Below are 14,465 nucleotides of genomic sequence, written 5' to 3' on the forward strand. Positions count from 1 at the left end.
TTTTCCCAGCACCTCTTCATTATCGAGCGTTGCAGCGGCTCAAGATCGCCCACCTGCAAGCGGGAGCATCCTACGCGGACGTGGTGACCCTGGATCGCGAGATGAGGGATGAGCTCGTGTGGTGGATCTCCAACCTCGACGTGTGGAATGGCAAGGCCATCGTGGGGCCTCAACTGGACCTGATCGTGGAGTCAGATGCCAGTCTCCACGGCTGGGGCGCATACTGCAATGGGGTTTCCACCGGAGGACCCTAGTCAGGCAACGAGTCTCATCTCTACATAAACGCGCTGGAGCTGTTGGCGGGATCTTTCGCCATCCGCAGCTTCACCAACGACAGGATCTCGGCTTGCATCAGGCTCAGGATTGACAACGTGTCAGCCTTGCGGTATGTCAATGCCATGGGGGCACTCATTCATCGATACTAACTAGGGATGAGCGAACCCGAACTGTATAGTTCGGGTTCGTACCGAATTTTGGAGTGTCCGTGACACGGACCCGAACCCGAACATTTTCGTAAAAGTCAGTGTTCGGGTTCGGTGTTCGGCGCTTTCTTGGCGCTTTTTGAAAGGCTGCAAAGCAGCCAATCAACAAGCTTCATACTACTTGCCCCAAGAGGCCATCACAGCCTTGCCTACTATTGGCATGGCTGTGATTGGCCAGTGCAGCATGTGACCCAGCCTCTATATAAGCTTGGGTCACGTAGCGCTGCACGTCACTCTGCTGATTCAAGCATAGGGAGAGGTTGCAGCTGAGACGTTAGGGCGAGATTAGGCAGTGATTAACTCCTCCAAAAGACTTCATTCTGTGATCGATCTGCAGCTGTGGATCATTGAAGTGCTAATATTGACTTGCTCATTTTTTTGAGGCTGCCGAGAGCGTTTTTAGATCACTTTTTTTCTGGGGTGATCGGCGGCCATTTTGTGACTTGTGGTGCGCCAGCACAAGCTATCACCAAGTGTATTTAACCATCAATAGTGTGGTTATTTTGTGCTATATCCTACATCAGCTGCAGGCTGAGCCTGTGTCACCGAAGTGCATTTAACCATCAACAGTCTGATTATTTTTTGGCCATATACTACATCTGGTGCAGGCTGAGCCTGTGTCACCCAAGTGCATTTAACCATCAACAGTGTGGTTATTTTTTGGCCATATACTACATCAGGGGCAAGTTGAGCCTGTCACCCAGCGCCTAAAAAATAGACCTGACATTTCTATTCAACCAAATCTGTACTGTTTTAACTGGTCAAGTTATTTGTAGTGACCGTAAAAGCACACTTTTTGTTCTGGGTTGAAAAACTATTCCCAAATTTGCCATTCTCAAAATAACTAGTTTCTGCTATATGAGGCCTACTTGAAATCTATCCCAAAAAGGATATCTTACATTGAAGGTGCTGATAGTGTCATTCAGAAAAACCTAAGACACACGCTAGCGTGCAGATAGAAGTCTGATTCTGTGATTAAACCTATACCTGTCACACGGCGCAAAAAAAAACAGGCCTCACATCTCTATTCAACCAAATCTGTACTGTTTTAGCTGGTCAAGTTATTTGTAGTGACCGTAAAAGCACACTTTTATTTCTGGGTTGAAAAACTATTCCCAAATTTGCCATTCTCAAAATAACTAGTTTCTGGTATTTGAGGCCTACTTGAAATCTATCCCAAAAAGGATATCTTACATTGAAGGTACTGATAGTGTCATTCAGAAAAACCTAAGACACACGCTAGCGTGCAGATAGAAGTCTGATTCTGTGATTAAACCTATACCTGTCACACAGCGCAAAAAAAAACAGGCCTCACATCTCTATTCAACCAAATCTGTACTGTTTTAGCTGGTCAAGTTATTTGTAGTGACCGTAAAAGCACTTTTTATTTTCTGGATTGAAAAACTATTCCCAAATTTGCCATTCTCAAAATAACTAGTTTCTGGTATTTGAGGCCTACTTGAAATCTATCCCAAAAAGGATATCTTACATTGAAGGTACTGATAGTGTCATTCAGAAAAACCTAAGACACACGCTAGCGTGCAGATAGAAGTCTGATTCTGTGATTAAACCTATACCTGTCACACAGCGCAAAAAAAAACAGGCCTCATATCTCTATTCAACCAAATCTGTACTGTTTTAGCTGGTCAAGTTATTTGTAGTGACCGTAAAAGCACACTTTTTTTCTGGGTTGAAAAACCATTCCCAAATTTGCCATTCTCAAAATAACTAGTTTCTGGTATTTGAGGCCTACTTGAAATCTATCCCAAAAAGGATATCTTACATTGAAGGTACTGATAGTGTCATTCAGAAAAACCTAAGACACACGCTAGCGTGCAGATAGAAGTCTGATTCTGTGATTAAACCTATACCTGTCACACAGCGCAAAAAAAAAAAGGCCTCACATCTCTATTCAACCAAATCTGTACTGTTTTAGCTGGTCAAGTTATTTGTAGTGACCGTAAAAGCACACTTTTTGTTCTGGGTTGAAAAACTATTCCCAAATTTGCCATTCTCAAAATAACTAGTTTCTGGTATTTGAGGCCTACTTGAAATCTATCCCAAAAAGGATATCTTACATTGAAGCTACTGATAGTGTTATTCAGAAAAACCTAAGACACACGCTAGCATGCAGATAGAAGTCTGATTCTGTGATTAAACCTATACCTGTCACACAGCGCAAAAAAAAAACAGGCCTCACATCTCTATTCAACCAAATCGGTACTGTTTTAGCTGGTCAAGTTATTTGTAGTGACCGTAAAAGCACTTTTTATTTTCTGGATTGAAAAACTATTTCCAAATTTGCCATTCTCAAAATAACTAGTTTCTGGTATTTGAGGCCTACTTGAAATCTATCCCAAAAAGGATATCTTACATTGAAGGTACTGATAGTGTCATTCAGAAAAACCTAAGAAACACGCTAGCGTGCAGATAGAAGTCTGATTCTGTGATTAAACCTATACCTGTCACACAGCGCAAAAAAAAACAGGCCTCACATCTCTATTCAACCAAATCTGTACTGTTTTAGCTGGTCAAGTTATTTGTAGTGACCGTAAAAGCACTTTTTATTTTCTGGATTAAAAAACTATTCCCAAATTTGCCATTCTCAAAATAACTAGTTTCTGGTATTTGAGGCCTACTTGAAATCTATCCCAAAAAGGATATCTTACATTGAAGGTACTGATAGTGTCATTCAGAAAAACCTAAGACACACGCTAGCGTGCAGATAGAAGTCTGATTCTGTGATAAAACCTATACCTGTCACACAGCGCAAAAAAAAACAGGCCTCACATCTCTATTCAACCAAATCTGTACTGTTTTAGCTGGTCAAGTTATTTGTAGTGACCGTAAAAGCACTTTTTATTTTCTGGATTGAAAAACTATTCCCAAATTTGCCATTCTCAAAATAACTAGTTTCTGGTATTTGAGGCCTACTTGAAATCTATCCCAAAAAGGATATCTTACATTGAAGGAACTGATAGTGTCATTCAGAAAAACCTAAGACACACGCTAGCGTGCAGATAGAAGTCTGATTCTGTGATTAAACCAATACCTGTCACACAGCGCAAAAAAAAACAGGCCTCACATCTCTATTCAACCAAATCTGTACTGTTTTAGCTGGTCAAGTTATTTGTAGTGACCGTAAAAGCACACTTTTTGTTCTGGGTTGAAAAACTATTCCCAAATTTGCCATTCTCAAAATTGTGGTGAACGGGAACAATGAGGAAAACATCTAATAAAGGACGCAGACGCGGACATGGTCGTGGTGGTGTTAGTGGACCCTCTGGTGCTGGGAGAGGACGTGGCCGTTCTGCCACAGCCACACGTCCTAGTGTACCAACTACCTCAGGTCCCAGTAGCCGCCAGAAATTACAGGGATATTTGGTGGGGCCCAATGCCGTTCTAAGGATGGTAAGGCCTGAGCAGGTACAGGCATTAGTCAATTGGGTGGCCGACAGTGCATCCAGCACGTTCACATTATCTCCCACCCAGTCTTCTGCAGAAAGCGCACAGATGGCGCATGAAAACCAAGCCCATCAGTCTGTCACATCACCCCCATGCATATCAGGGAAACTGTCTGAGCCTCAAGTTATGCAGCAGTCTCTCATGCTGTTTGAAGACTCTGCTGCCAGGGTTTCCCAAGGGCATCCACCTAGCCCTTCACCAGGGGTGGAAGTGATAGAATGCACTAACGCACAACCAATTATGTTTCCTGATGATGAGGACATGGGAATACCACCTCAGCACGTCTCTGATGATGACGAAACACAGGTGCCAACTGCTGCGTCTTTCTGCAGTGTGCAGACTGAACAGGAGGATAGGGGTTAAGACTGGGTGGAAGATGATGCAGGGGACGATGAGGGCCTAGACCCCACATGGAATGAAGGTCGTGCCACTGACTTTCAGAGTTCGGAGGAAGAGGCAGTGGTGAGACCGAGCCAACAGCGTAGCAGTGGGGCAAAATCAAAACACCCGCCGCCAAGAGACTCCGCCTGCTACTGACCGCCGCCATCTGGGACCGAGCACCCCAAAGGCAGCTTCAAGGAGTTCCCTGGCATGTCACTTCTTCAAACAATGTGCTGACGACAAGACCCGAGTGGTTTGCACGCTGTGCCATCAGAGCCTGAAGCGAGGCATTAACGTTCTGAACCTTAGCACAACCTGCATGACCAGGCACCTGCATGCAAAGCATGAACTGCAGTGGAGTAAACACCTTAAAAACAAAGAAGTCACTCAGGCTCCCCCTGCTGCCTCTTCTGCTGCTGCCGCCTCGGCCTCTTCTGCTGCTGCCGCCGCCTCGGCCTCTTCTGCTGCAGCTGCCGCCGCCTCGGCCTCTTCCTCTGCCTCTGGAGGAACGTTGGCACCTGCCGCCCAGCAAACATGGGATGTACCACCAACACCACCACCTGCGTCACCAAGCATCTCAACCATGTCACACGGCAGCGTTCAGCTCTCCATCTCACAAACATTTGAGAGAAAGCGTAAATTCCCACCTAGCCACCCTCGATCCCTGGCCCTCAATGCCAGCATTTCTAAACTACTGGCCTATGAAATGCTATCATTTAGGCTGGTGGACACACACAGCTTCAAACAGCTCATGTCACTTGCTGTCCCACAGTATGTTGTTCCCAGCCGGCACTACTTCTCCAAGAGAGCCGTGCCTTCCCTGCACAAACAAGTGTCCGATAAAATCAAGTGTGCACTGCGCAACGCCATCTGTGGCAAGGTCCACCTAACCACAGATACGTGGACCAGTAAGCACGGCCAGGGACGCTATATCTCCCTAACTGCACACTGGGTAAATGTAGTGGCGGCTGGGCCCCAGGCGGAGAGCTGTTTGGCGCACGTCCTTCCGCCGCCAAGGATCGCAGGGCAACATTCTTTGCCTCCTGTCTCCTCCTCCTCCTACCCAGCTTCCTCCTCCTCTTCTTCCACCTGCTCATCCAGTCAGCCACACACCTTCACCACCAACTTCATCACAGCACGGGGTAAAGGTCAGCAGGCCATTCTGAAACTCATATGTTTGGGGGACAGGCCCCACACCGCACAGGAGTTGTGGCGGGGTATAGAACAACAGACCGACGAGTGGTTGCTGCCGGTGAGCCTCAAGCCCGGCCTGGTGGTGTGCGATAATGGGCGAAATCTCGTTGCAGCTCTGGGACTAGCCGGTTTGACGCACATCCCTTGCCTGGCGCATGTGCTGAATTTGGTGGTGCAGAAGTTCATTCGCAACTACCCCGACATGTCAGAGCTGCTGCATAAAGTGCGGGCCGTCTGTTCGCGCTTCCAGCGTTCACAACCTGCCGCTGCTCGCCTGTCTGCGCTACAGCGTAACTTCGGCCTTCCCGCTCACCGCCTCATATGCGACGTACCCACCAGGTGGAACTCCACCTTGCATATGCTGGACAGACTGTGCGAGCAGCAGCAGGCCATAGTGGAGTTTCAACTGCAGCACGCACGGGTCAGTCGCACTGTGGATCAGACACACTTCACCACCAATGACTGGGCCTCCATGCGAGACCTGTGTGCCCTGTTTCGAGTAGTCCACCAACATGGCCAGTGGCGATGACGCCGTTATCAGCATTACAATACCACTTCTATGTCTCCTTGAGAAAACACTTAGGGCGATGATGGAAGAGGAGGTTGCCCAGGAGGAAGAGGAGGAAGAGGGGTCATTTTTAGCACTTTCAGGCCAGTCTCTTCGAAGTGACTCAGAGGGAGGTTTTTTGCAACACCAGAGGCCAGGTACAAATGTGGCCAGACAGGGCCCACTACTGGAGGACGAGGAGGACGAGGATGAGGAGGAGGTGGAGGAGGATGAGGATGAAGCATGTTCACAGCGGGGTGGCACCCAAAGCAGCTCGGGCCCATCACTGGTGCGTGGCTGGGGGGAAACACAGGACGATGACGATACGCCTCCCACAGAGGACAGCTTGTCCTTACCTCTGGGCAGCCTGGCACACATGAGCGACTACATGCTGCAGTGCCTGCGCAACGACAGCAGAGTTGCCCACATTTTAACGTGTGCGGACTACTGGGTTGCCACCCTGCTGGATCCCCGGTAAAAAGACAATGTGCCCACCTTACTTCCTACACTGGAGCGTGATAGGAAGATGCGCGAGTACAAGCGCACGTTGGTAGACGCGCTACTGAGAGCATTCCCAAATGTCACAGGGGAACCAGTGGAAGCCCAAGGCGAAGGCAGAGGAGGAGCAAGAGGTCGCCAACGCAGCTGTGTGACGCCCAGCTCCTCTGAGGGCAGGGTTAGCATGGCAGAGATGTGGAAAAGTTTTGTCCACACGTTACAGCTAACTGCACCACCACCTGATACGGAACGTGTTAGCAGGAGGCAACATTTCACTAACATGGTGGAACAGTACCTGTGCACACCCCTCCACGTACTGACTGATGGTTCGGCCCTATTCAACTTCTGGGTCTCCAAATTGTTCACGTGGCCAGAGCTAGCCTTTTATGCCTTGGAGGTGCTGGCCTGCCCGGCGGCCAGCGTTTTGTCTGAAAGTGTATTCAGCACGGCAGGGGGCGTCATTACAGACAAACGCAGCCGCCTGTCTACAGCCAATGTGGACAAGCTGACGTTCATAAAAATGAACCAGGCATGGATCCCACAGGACCTGTCCATCCCTTGTGCAGATTAGATATTAACTAACTCCCCTTAACAATATATTATTCTACTCCAGGGCACTTCCTCATTCAATACTATTTTTTATTTCATTTTACCATTACATTGCGGGGCAACCCAAAGTTGAATGAACCTCTCCTCTGTCTGGGTGCCGGGGCCTAAATGTGTGACAGTGGCCTGTTCCAGTGGTGGGTGACGTGAAGCCTGATTCTCTGCTATGATATGAAGACTTATTCTGTGCTGATATGAAGCCAGATTCTCTGTTACGCGACCTCTCTCCTCTGCCTGGGTGCCTGCGCCTAAATATGTGACAGTGGCCTGTTCCAGTGGTGGGTGACGTGAAGCCTGATTCTCTGCTATGACATGAAGACTTATTCTGTGCTGACATGAAGCCAGATTCTCTGTTACGTGACCTCTCTCCTCTGCCTGGGTGCCTGGGCCTAAATATGTGACAGTGGCCTGTTCCAGTGGTGGGTGACGTGAAGCCTGATTCTCTGCTATGACATGAAGACTGATTCTGCGCTGACATAAGGCCAGATTCTCTGTTACAGGACCTCTCTCCTCTGTCTGGGTGCCGGGGCTTAAATGTGTAACAGTGGCCTGTTCCAGTGGTGGGTGACGTGAAGCCTGATTCTCTGCTATGACATGAAGACTGATTCTGCGCTGACATAAGGCCAGATTCTCTGTTACAGGACCTCTCTCCTCTGTCTGGGTGCCGGGGCCTAAATGTGTGACAGTGGCCTGTTCCAGTGGTGGGTGACGTGAAGCCTGATTCTCTGCTATGACATGAAGACAGATTCTGCGCTGACATAAGGCCAGATTCTCTGTTACGGGACCGCTCTCCTCTGTCTGGGTGCCGGGGCCTAAATGTGTGACAGTGGCCTGTTCCAGTGGTGGGTGACGTGATGCCTGATTCTCTGCTATGACATGAATACAGATTCTGTGCTGACATAAGGCCAGATTCTCTGTTACAGGACCTCTCTCCTCTGTCTGGGTGCCGTGGCCTAAATGTGTGACAGTGGCCTGTTCCAGTGGTGGGTGACGTGAAGCTTGATTCTCTGCTATGACATGAAGACTGATTCTGCGCTGACATAAGGCCAGATTCTCTGTTACGGGACCTCTCTCCTCTGCCTGGGTGTCTGGGCCTAAATGTGTGACAGTGGCCTGTTCCAGTGGTGGGTGACGTGAAGCCTGATTCTCTGCTATGACATGAAGACTGATTCTGCGCTGACATAAGGCCAGATTCTCTTTTACGGGACCGCTCTCCTCTGTCTGGGTGCCTGGGCCTAAATGTGTGACAGTGGCCTGTTCCAGTGGGGGGTGACGTGAAGCCTGATTCTCTGCTATGACATGAAGACTGATTCTATGCTGACATGAAGCCAGATTCTTTGCTATGGCATGAAGAGACTGATTCTCTGCTGACGTGAAGCCAGATTCTCTGCTATGGGACCTCTGTCCAATTGATATTGGGTCATTTTTATTTTTTTTATTTTTATTTTAATTCATTTCCCTATCCACATTTGTTTGCAGGGGATTTACCTACATGTTGCCTCCTTTTGCAGCCCTCTAGCTCTTTCCTGGGCTGTTTTACAGCCTTTTTAGTGCCCAAAAGTTCGGGTCCCCATTGACTTCACTGGGGTTCGGGTTCGGGACGAAGTTCGGTTCGGGTTCGGATCCCGAACATTTTCGTGAAGTTCGGCCGAACTTCTCGAACCCGAACATCCAGGTGTTCGCTCAACTCTAATACTAACCCATCTGGCGAAGGGGTTTTGGTCCTTTTGCCTGGACAGGGGTTTCACGGTGATTGCGGAATATATTCCGGGCCTGCGCAATACTTTCGCGGATTGGAGTTCTCGTCATTCGTCGGACTTCAGCGATTGGAGATTAGATCCCGTGGTTTTCTCCTCCATCGTGTCGGTTTGGGGACCCCTCTCTATGGATCTCTTCGCCTCACGTTGGAACGCCCAACTTCCGCGTTTCTACAGTTGGAGGCCGGACACTCTGTCGGAGGCTGTGGACGCCCTGCTTCAGGATTGGTCGGGTCATCTGGCTTACGCTTTCCCTCCGTTTGCGCTTATTCCTCGCGTGCTGTCGCAGGTTCGTCGTCAGCTGGCTGGTTCTTATAGTGCCCTTTTGACAAGCCCAATCATGGTTCCCTCAGCTTCTGGAGCTCCTGGTGGAGGACCCCCGCCTTCTTCCATCGTTTCCGGATCTCTTTTGCGGACCACTGGGCCAACGTCATCCGCTGGTGACAGACGGCTCTCTCCGTCTCCTCACATGCAGAGATTCGGGGAGCGTTGGGACGTCGCACGTTTATCGGGAACGGCTCGTATCCTCTTGGAGAGTGCGTGGGCCCCGGCACCAGACGCGCATATCAGTCAGCCTGGCGACGTTGGTCTGACTGGTGCGTGGGCGGGGTTTGGATCCCTTTACGGCTCCTGTGAAGGACATGCTCGATTTCTTGTCGTCCCTCTATGACGAGGGCAAGGCTTATAGGTCTATTAACCTCTTCCGATCAGCTATATCTTCTCGCCACCAGGGTTTTGCGGGCTTTCCGGCGGGCCAGCATCCTTTGGTGTGTCGGCTTCTCAATGGGTCACGACTGTCTCGACCTCCTAGGCCCCGTTTCACAAACTCCTGGGATGTTATGTTGGTCCTTCAATTTTTCTCTGGATGGCCTCTCAATTCAAGTTTATCTCTCCGCCAACTTTCGGCGAAGCTGGTCACCCTGCTGTGTCTAATTTCCTGCAAAAGGGTTTCAGATGTGCGAGCCTTAGATTTTGATGCCCTGTCTTTCACCCCAAGTGGTGTTTCCTTTAAAATCTCTCGCCACACAAAGACTAGTATTTGGTCGGTGTCCTATCCGGCTTTCCCTGATAACCAAGCACTTTGCCCGGTGCAATGTTTGAAGGAATACTTAGACCGTACGACCACTTTACGTTCTGCTTCTGTTCCTTAATTGTTCATTTCCTTCTGCAGACCGTTCCTTCCGGTTACTAGTGTCACTTTATCCCGTTGGGTGAAGTGGGTTCTATCTTTGGCCGGTGTTGATACGTCGGTGTTCACGGCTCATTCGGTTAGGGGAGCCTTGGCTACTTCCATGGCCGTTTCGGGGGCCCGCCTGGAGGATGTTCTACGATTAGCAGATTGGTCTAGAGCTTCGGCTTTTAGGGAGTTTTATTTCAGACCTCCTCCGCATGCTTTTTCTTCTGTGATTTTGTCGCTTTAAACTTGCAATACGAGCCTCCGTGTCTTGTTATAAAATTGCATGATTTTCCTATTTTATGACGTAAAGTCATGATTTTATTAAAGACACGGAGGCGAGTATTGCCCACCCTACTGTTCCCTCCCTTCTTATGTTTATTTATTTACCAGATGATTGTATTATATGATATTTATTATATGATATTTATACTTGATGCTTTTATTTTTTCCGCGTGATTTGATAATCTTCAGATCCTGTGGATTACCTCGTACTCTCCTGTTCTCTTTCCGTAGGTTGATTCCTGATGGGTACACCTAGTGGTGGGTTCCAAGAAGTTCTTAGTTCCAGTTGTCGGCTGCTCCGGTTGAGCTCTAGTTCCAGGTTCTCAGTTCGTGGTTTCCGGTTGGAGTTTCCGTTGAAAGGAGTTCGGTCCAATGTTCGAGTGTGGGTCTGCTAGTCACATCAAAGAAAGAGGAAGAGATGACAGGGGAGGACCTATTTATGGACTGACTAATGGGAGGGGTTCATTTGGGGTTGTCTTTAGTTTTTTATGTAAATTATTTGCTGCTGTGGAATTTGAGTAAAGAAGGAGTGATGCAATACGAGCCTCCGTGTCTTTAATAAAATCATGACTTTACGTCATAAAATATGAAAATCATGCAATTTTTCCCTTTGCAACATTATCGCCATAGTTTGTTAAGAACTGATATATATGAACTGTTATTCAACATATAATTGACATTCTGTTTCCCTTCATTACAGATTCGATAGATCGGACAATGGTCTTTAGTCATCTTGACCACATGGGTGAGATTACCTTCACATACCGTTTAGCCACTGGACATTATTTTAACATCATCATCCCCCACTGTCCTCTTCCTTAACTATATGAGTGCTGTCCATCACACAGTATGTTGTCTCTGGGTGACCTTTAACAGATGCCAAATATTTATGGCTCCCCTTGCTCCCTCAGAGCATATAATACCTCCAGGCATCTATACTATTATCCCCTTAGGGCTACATGTGATTGTCTTGAATAATATCAGTACATATATGCTGTCTCGGTGTGTGCATATATACATAGAAACATATAATGTGTCGGCAGATAAGAACCATTTGGCCCATCTAGTCTGCCTAATATGCTGAATACTATGAATAGCCCCTGGCCCTATCTTATATGAAGGATGGCCTTATGCCTATCCCATGCATGCTTAAACTCCTTCACTGTATTTGCAGCTACCACTTCTGCAGGAAGGCTATTCCGTGCATCCACTACTCTCTCAGTAAAGTAATACTTCCTGATATTACTTTTAAACCTTTGCCCCTCTAATTTAAAACTATGTCCTCTTGTAGCAGTTTTTCTTCTTTTAAATATTCTCTCCTCTTTTACCTTGTTGATTCCCTTTAACATATCCCTTTAACATATATACTCTTATTTATGATCGGTTATTGTTCACATTTTTAATTTGTATGTCGTATCTTTATTATCATGTACTATCATCTTGTAAACCAAATTACCTATAGATATTGTTTCATATTCCTTCCAGATCCCTTGATAAAGGTCGTCACCCAACCGAAACGTTGGGACTATTTGGTCTGTTATATTGATATAATTTCCGGATGGATTTAAACACAAAATGGTGTAATGTAAACCTACATGTTATGTATTAAAACATTACTTGAAAAAGACAAGTATTTTGGTGTGCCATAGATTTCTCCATTAGATTAGACTGACACTTCATTGAATCCAGCCAACCTGTTGCTTCTGGAGCAAGGGGGGAGGGAAGAGTTAGGGCATTTAAAAAACTTTTCTTCCAGATCCAGAGGAAGAGGCTCATGACTGTTTGCAGATGATGTCACGAGAGACAGTGGGATTTGACCAGATGGTAAATCAGTCATTAGATAATCCAGATCATGTGCTCTTTGTGGATGAATCGAAGTATGGCCAGGATGACAGGTACTACACAGGTTGGGCAGTGGTGATTAAACATGACACTAAAAAGCAGCGTCTTTACCACCACACATGTCTGCCCAAGAAGCAGAGATAGGGGCTCTGGAGATGGCTTGCAGATATGCAGATGGAAAAGCAGCCAACATTTACGCTGATTCCAGGTATAGCCCAGGAATATGGGCCCATTTGAAAGCCAGACACTTCCTGACCATTTCAGGTAAACCCATCAAAATGGGGAAGCAGTGAGGTCTCTTATGGGTCCACTCATGTCACCAACTTGAGTGGCGGTGATAAAAACAAAGGTCACTGTAAAACAGACTCAGCGGAGGCAAAGGGAAAAGCCAAGGCAGATCAGGCTGCAACAATGACTGCCAAATTGCCTAGGCAGACCCCTGCCTTAGTGGACATAGCTTAGGTCCCTGAAATAACTCCTCTTGTCTCCCTGGAAGTTCTTAAGACCTTACAGAACCAGGAGGGGAAGGAGGCAAGGGACTAGTAGATGTAAAAAGGGGGGACTGCAAATGAGGAAGGCTTAATACAGTTCCAAGGGAAACTCTGCCTTCCCAGGTGTCTCTAATCCACAATGGCACAGGCAACCCATGGGGTGAGGCATCAGTCAAAAAACTTTGCTTTGTGTGATTTAGCACATGGTACGCCCCAGGGTTCAGCACTGTAGCAGCCAGATATACTCAAGGATGCATGATTTGTGCCCAGAACGTCGGCAAGGTGGTTAAGGTACCCTAGAAACACACGTCTTGCCTTTTGTATCTGTTTCAACGCTTGCAAACTACATTCAACTTCCCAAGGTGGGCGTGTATGAGTATGTATTGATGTGTGATGACTTGTTTTCAGGATGGCCAGAAGCATACCCGGTAGCTAAGACCACAGCAAAAAAGATTATGGCCGAAGTTTTATGCAGGTATGAGGTACCTGAGACCATTGAAAGTGACAGAGTTGTTCACTTCACAGGTGAAGTGATGCAGGAGATGATAAAGGTTTTGGATGTAGAACAGGCCTTACATGCTTCGTACCATCCACAAAGCAACGGTAGGGTAGAAAAAAAGGAACTGAAAAGGACTCTAAAGGTAAAGATTCAAAAAGCCATGAACAGAGTGCCTGCTGGTAGCCGTCTTTTCAGTAAGGTATACCCCTAACCATAAGACAGGCCTTAGTCCCTATAAGGTCCTTTTTGAGTCAGTCCCTAAGACAGGATTGTATTTCCCACAGCAGCTCCAGATGCAACATGGTTGTCTGACAGATTATGTGATCAGTTTGCACAAGCATTTGACTAAAATACACTCTCGAGTTTTTGCTTCACTTCCAGATCTTGATAAAGTACCAGAAACCCACCCACTTGTGTCTGGAGATTGGGTGGTGGTAAAAAGACACTTTAGAAAAGTCCTCAAACCCTGTTATGATGGTCCATCCCAAGTGTTAACCGCAAGCACATCAGTGAGGCTCAAAGGGAACCCTAATTGGATCTACGCCCGTCATTGCAAAAAAAAAATTGAGTCTTGTGTGCTGTTGTTTCCCCTTGTGTGACTGCTGATCCTGACTCAAAGAATATGGATTTTAAATGAGATAATAAAAATAGGTTTCTGGACCATGAAAAACTTGTGTAAAAGGAAGAACAAAGCTGTTACAGTCCGATACTTCCAGCCTAGAGTGAATATGTCGCTTGCACTTAGATGTTTACATAGTTTGCATACCAGAGTTAGTAAAACAATGCACAATGCGCAAATGCCAAGTGTTATCTCTTTTCTTGTTTTGGTATTCTAGCCAATGTAACAATGCCACGAGCCTCAGGGGGGATGCCCCCTCTGATGTACATATATACTGCTTAACTTCCTGCAATAAATAAGAAACTGATTTGACCCTTGCCTGGTGTCAGTGTGGGTTCTTCCATGCATGTAAAATCCTAGGATCAGAACAATCAGTAGAGCAAACGTAATTAGCCCCGATTGAGGGCATCTTCAACAGAGGCTTATCTGGAATATCATCTGAGCCCAAATCCTGTTATCACAGGACTCAGGGGGTGAGGTGCGTCCATGATATGGATTCATGTTTTACGGTGATATTAAACTGTTATAAGGCTTAAAAATGAAATACTGATAAAAACATGATTTTCAACCACTCACCTGTTTCACTTTATTGGGCAAAAGAATTGTAACTGATCCCATACCACAA

At 46.9% G+C, this 14,465-nt stretch overlaps 1 long non-coding RNA gene across 1 annotated transcript; it reads right to left on the reverse strand.

Annotated features, from left to right (window-relative positions):
- Nucleotides 1-333: 333 nt before the first annotated feature.
- On the reverse strand, nt 334-9,018 carry LOC121002191. The gene is made up of 3 exons (XR_005779244.1): nt 8,874-9,018; nt 7,256-7,260; nt 334-421 (listed from the first exon to the last, which is right to left on the reverse strand). It is a non-coding gene; the product is annotated as an uncharacterized LOC121002191 (long non-coding RNA).
- Between the last annotated feature and the right edge of the window lie 5,447 nt (nt 9,019-14,465).

The sequence above is a fragment of the Bufo bufo genome, chromosome 5 (genome assembly GCF_905171765.1).
Source record: "Bufo bufo chromosome 5, aBufBuf1.1, whole genome shotgun sequence".
Classification (NCBI taxonomy): domain Eukaryota; kingdom Metazoa; phylum Chordata; class Amphibia; order Anura; family Bufonidae; genus Bufo; species Bufo bufo.